A 6,000-nucleotide genomic window follows, 5' to 3' on the forward strand; every position below is an offset into this window, starting at 1 on the left:
AATCCCAGGTAAGTATTCTACAAACAATAGCAAAACAGATGGGATTTGGAAAAAAACAAACACCCTATGACATTGCTCTTGTTAATAAAATAAAATAAAAAAATAAAATTTAACAACACGGAATAAATGAATAGACTGGGGTTAAGATGCTGCTAAAGCCCTGAGCTTGTAAGAAACTTCCTTAAGGACAATTTTAAATGCATTTAGCTCAGACTGCAAATTAATCTCCTTACCACTAAATCAGTCTCTCTTCTGTCAGGTTGTGATCTGAGAAACTTCTGCTGCTCTCCGACATTCTGCCAGTCACACTGGCACTGTAATGAAAGCTCCTCTCCTCTCGGAGTGCGCAGCCACTCACCTTTGGGAAGGAGGGGAGGAGTTCTCAAGACTCACTACCTAGAAGGAATTAACTCTGAGCATGCTGAATGGTTCCAACCTGGGCTGCTTGATGACGCTGGGTAGAACAGGCTACAGTCCTCCAGACAGCAATATCACCAGGTACTATCCAAGAACACCATGAGCAGTCACTATTATGTTAAAGGACTAATGCCAGACATAAAAGTTAGGGCACGGGGAGGGGTTATGAGGGGAAGAATTGGAGCCCATGTTAAAAATATCGGCTCCATTTGTTTAAATCCAGAATAGGTTTTGATTGTATATAGCAGCTTTCATACTCAACTTGAGGTGCTTTACACTGATGAGTTAGAGACCAGCTGTCCAGGGACTATAAACCAACACAGCAGCCAGTATGTGCTCAGCCATAGCTCACTTTGTAAATTAAGGACCAGATTCAACCCGGTGTAAGTCGGCCACATTGGAGGAGGATATGGCTCTATCACAGGGAGGACACTGGCAGCTGGTTATTTCTGGCAGCAGGCAGTGCTCCACCCCTGCTTCCAACCCACCCATCACAGTGATGGAAAACTGATATGCTGCCCTGGCAACGAGCGATGAGGAATCACACCCAAAGGTGGAGGAGTTGAAGCCATGTACCCCCAAGGCTGGGAGGATCGCAGCCACCACTCCCAGGAATAAACGTAGGGTAGTGGTGGTTAGTGACTCTCTTCTGAGGGGGACAGAGGCACCCGTCTGTCGCCCTGACGTGGCATCCCAGGAGGTATGCTGCCTGCCAGGGGCCCGTATCCAAGACATTACAGAGGGATCGTTGAGGATCATCCGGCCCTCTGACTACAACCCCATGCTACTCACCCATGTGGGCACTAATGATACTGTGAGGTATGACCCTCAGCAGATCAGAAGTGACTACAGGGCTCTAGGAGTAAGGGTGAAGGAGTTGGGAGCACAGGTGGTGTTCTCTTTGATCCTTCCGGTCAAGGGTAGGGGCCCAGGCAGAGACAGTCGCATCCTGGAGGTGAATGCCTGGCTGCGAGGATGGTGTCGCCAGGAGGGCTTCAGCTTCCTTGACTATGGGATGCTGTTCCAGGAAGGAGGACTGCTAAGCAGAGAAGGGGTCCACCTATTGAGGAAGGGGAAGAGCATATTTGGATACACTGGCTAACCTAGTGAGGAGGGCTTTAAACTAGGTTTGAAGGAGGCAGGTGACCAAAAGCCTACAGGTAAGTCCAAAACATGGAGACGGTTCAGAATTTGGGGGGAGCATGGGCTGTTATAGCAGGGATAAAGGAAGGGCAAGACAGAACTGGGGGCGAGGGGGGAGAATCAAATCAGTATCTTAGATGTCTATATACTAATGCAAGAAGTATGGGGAATAAGAAGGAAGTACTCAAAATGCTAGTAAATAAAACACAACTATTACATAGTTGGCATTACATATACCTGGTGGGATAATACACATGACTGGAATATTGGCCTAGAAGGGTACAGCTTGCTCAGGAAGGACAGGCAGGGAAAAAAGGGAGGAGGTGTTGCCTTATATATTAAAAATGTATACACTTGGACTGCGGCTGAGATGAAAATAGGAGTCAGACTTGTTGAAAGTCTCTGGGTAAGCATAAAAGGGGTAAAAAAACATGGGCGATGTCATCGTAGGGGTCTACTACAGACCACCTAACCAGGAAGAAGAGGTGGATGAGGCTTTTTTTAAACAACTAACAAAATCATCCAAAACACAGAACTTGGTGGTAATGGGGGACTTCAACTACTCGGACATCTGTTGGGAAAATAACACAGCAGGGGCATGATTGTCCAATAAGTTCTTGGAATATATTGGAGACAATTTTTTATTTCAGAAGGTGGAGAAAGCTACTAGGGGAGAGGCTGTTCTAGATTTGATTTTGACAAATAGGGAGGAACTGGTTGAGAATTTGAAAATGGAAGGTAGCTTGGGTGAAAGTGATCATGAAATGATAGCGTTCATGCTTCTAAGGAATGATAGGAGGGACAACAGCAAAATAAAGACAATGGATTTCAAGAAGGCAGACTTTAGCAAACTCAGGAAGTTGGTAGGTAAGATCCCATGGAAAGCAAGTCTAAGGGGAAAAACAACTAAAGACAGTTGGCAGTTTTTCAAAGAGACATTATTAAAGGCACAAGAGCAAAGGAAAGATAGGAAGTATGGCAAGAGACCACCCTGGCTTAACCAGGAGATCTTCAATGATCTAAAAAATCAAAAAAAGAGTCCTAGAAAAAGTGGAAACTAGGTCAAATTACAAAAAAAGATGAATATAAACAAATAACACAAGTATGTAGGGACAAGGCACAAAATGAGATCAAACTAGCTAGAGACATAAAGGGTAACAAGAAAACATTCTATGAATACATAAGAGGCAAGAGGAAGACCAAGGACAGGGTAGGTCTGTTCCTCAATGAGGGGAGAAAAACAATAACAGAAAATGTGGAAATGGCAGAGGTGCTCAATGACTTCTTTGTTTCAGTTTTCACCAAGAAGGTTGGTGATGATTGGACATCTAACATAGTGAATGCCTGTGAAAATGAGGTAGGATCAGAAGATGCTAAAATAGGGAAAGAACAAGTTAAAAATTACTTAGACAAAGTAGATGTCTTCAAGTCACCAGGACCTGATGAAATGCATCCTAGAGTACTCAAGGAGCTGACTGAGGAGATATCTGAGCCATTAGTGATTATCTTTGAAAAGTCATGGAAGATGGGAAAGATTCCAGAAGACTGGAAAAGGGCAAATATAGTGCCCATCTATAAAAATGAAAATAAGGACAACCCAAGGAATTACAGACCAGTCAGCATAACTTCTGTACCCAGAAAAATAAAGGAACAAATAATTAAGCAAACAATTTGCAAACATCTAGAAGATAATAAGGTGATAAGTAAAAAAGTCAGCACGGATTTGTCAAGAACAAATTGTGTCAAACCAACCTGATAGCTTTCTTGGACAAGGTAATAAGCCTCATGGATGGGGGGGAAGTGGTAGATGTGGTATATCTTGACTTTAGAAAAGCTTTTGATACTGTCTCGCATGACAGTCTCATAAACAAACTAGGGAGATGCAACCTAGATGGAGCTACTATAAGGTGGGTGCAAAACTGGTTGGAAAACCATTCCCAGAGAGTAGTTATCAGTGGTTCACAGTCATGCTGGCAGGACATAACAAGCGGGGTCCTACGGGGATCAGTTCTGGGTCCAGTTCTGTTCAATGTCTTCATCAATGATTTAGATAATGGCATAGAGAGTACCCTTATAAAGTTTGCGGACGATACCAATCTGGGAGGGGTTGAAAGTGCTTTGGAGGATAGGATTAAAATTCAAAATGATCTGGACAAACTGCAGAAATGGTCTGAAGTAAATGGGATAAAATTCAATAAGGACAAATGCAAAGTAGTACTCCATTTAGGAAGGAACAATCAGTTGCACACATACAAAATGGGAAATGACGGCCAAGGGAGGAGTACTGCGGAAAGGGATCTGGGGGGTAATAGTGGACCACAAGCTAAATATGAGTCAACAGTATAATGCTGTTGCAAAAAAAGCAAACATCATTCTGGGATGTATTAGCGGGAGTGTTGTAAGCAAGACACAAGAAGTAATTCTTCCGCTCTACTCTGCGCTGATTAGACCTCAGCTGGAGCATTGTGTCCAGTTCTGGGTGCCACATTTCAGGAAGTATGTAGGCAAATTGGAGAGAATCCAGAGAAGAGCGACAAAATTGATTAAAGGTCTAGAAAACATGACTTATGAGGGAAGATTGAAAAAACTGATTTGTTTAGTCTGGAAAAGAGAAGACTGAGGGGGACATGATAACAGCTTTCAAATATATAAAAGGTTGTTACAAGGAGGAAGGAGAAAAACTGTTTTTCTTAACCTCTGAGGATAGGAAAAGAAGCAATGGGCTTAAACTGCAGCAAGGGAGGTTTAGGTTGGACATTAAGAAAAATTTCCTAACTGTCAGGGTGGTTAAGCACTGGAATCAATTGCCTAGGGAGGTTGTGGAATCTCCATCATTGGAGATTTTTAAGAGCAGGTTAGACAAACACCTGTCAGGGATGGTCTAGATCAGGGGTCGGCAACCTTTCAGAATTGGTGTGCCGAGTCTTCATTTATTCACTCTCATTTAAGGTTTCGCGTGCCAGTAATACATTTTAACGTTTTTAGGTCTCTTTCTATAAGTCTATAATATATAACTAAACTATTGTTGTATGTAAAGTAAATAAGGTTTTTAAAATGTTTAAGACGCTTCATTTAAAATTAAATTAAAATGCAGAGACCCCCGGACCGGTGGCCAGAACCCGGGCAGTGTGAGTGCCACTGAAAATCATCTCGCGTGCTGCCTTTGGCACATGTGCCATAGGTTGCCTACTCCTGGTCTAGATAATACTTAGTCCTGCCAAGATTGCAAGGGACTGAACTAGATGACCTCTCAAGGTCCCGTCCAGTCCTCTGATTCTATGATTGTTTTCACCTCGGCTTGATTTTACACCAGAAATTTCAGAAATTTGCCCTCCCTTGTAGCCACATCTGGGGTTCATTCTCTCTCTCTCACACACACACACACACATACACCCTCTTTCCTTTATAGGAAAGGTGGGGGGAAAGAACAGCTTGACAGCCCTGGAGAGTGCAGGCCTCCGTTTATCCCCAAAACCGGCCCAGCACAGGCAGCTGCAAGATAAACTTCCCCCACACTGCCCAGCTGCCAAGGTGCCTCAGCCCTGACCTTGGAGGATCACTTTCAGGGAGGCTTTCTTTCTTTTGTGCCCTCTCTGCTGAGACTGACAATGAGGGTGACAGGTGTGGAGGGAAACTGGCAGTGCGGGTGCTTAGAGACAAACTCATTGTGGAGGGATATCTGGGGAGTCTGAGGCAAAACATGGCCCTTCTCCTCTACCAAGGGAACTGATATCAGCAACTCAGCTCAAACGGGCCACTAAACACTTTCATTGACCTTGGTCAGATTTGAGCTAGTGACCTAATGGTGACAGAACTCTGCGCCATCATTACTAATCTGGGGTCTTAATTTCTTCCTGGACAGCCCCTAGAACTGTGCAGAAAGTGTCTCATATCTCAGGGGCAGGACACTCGCTCTAATGCTACAGCATGCTCTCGCTAACCTCCCCTCACAGCTCTGCAGTGCTTGATAAGCACAGGATAAAGTGGGGCGTGAAGACATCCACTCTGCAAATCAGAATGCAACCAACTAAACCACAGCAATGTTCACTTTAAATAGAGCTTTGCAAACATCATAACAACTCAGCCAGGGTTTTCTGATCAGAAGAATCATAATGATGATTCCAAGATGGTGTGAGAAAACAGCCTCATTCCCTCATTGCCCAGAACCTTTGCTGCATTTTTGCATTTTCTCTTTTTACCTGCCCGAGGTCCTGAAGCGTAGAAATATTAAACCAAGCAGAAATTTCATTTGATTCCTAATATAACTGTCAAAATTCCCTTCCCTCCCATTTTCTGTAATTTATACCATATAATCCATATGTGTAATGGAGAGCAGAATCTGGACCCGTTTCGTATTATTCAAACTCTGGAAAGCACTTTGGGATACACTTGTAGGGAGGACACTGTTCAAAGGAGCATTGCATCACACTATGCAGATGT

The 6,000-nt window shown here is 43.7% G+C and overlaps 1 protein-coding gene across 1 annotated transcript in view; it reads right to left on the reverse strand.

The window, feature by feature from the left end:
* Nucleotides 1–319, reverse strand: part of LHFPL1 (LHFPL tetraspan subfamily member 1) — a 48,199-nt gene extending 47,880 nt beyond the window's left edge. The window contains exon 1 of the mRNA XM_054038911.1: nucleotides 234–319. The gene's annotated coding sequence lies outside the window, so the exon portion shown is untranslated. The remainder of the gene's footprint in view (nucleotides 1–233) is intronic.
* Between the last annotated feature and the right edge of the window lie 5,681 nt (nucleotides 320–6,000).

The sequence above is a fragment of the Malaclemys terrapin genome, chromosome 9, assembly GCF_027887155.1.
Source record: "Malaclemys terrapin pileata isolate rMalTer1 chromosome 9, rMalTer1.hap1, whole genome shotgun sequence".
NCBI classification, from domain to species: Eukaryota; Metazoa; Chordata; order Testudines; family Emydidae; genus Malaclemys; species Malaclemys terrapin.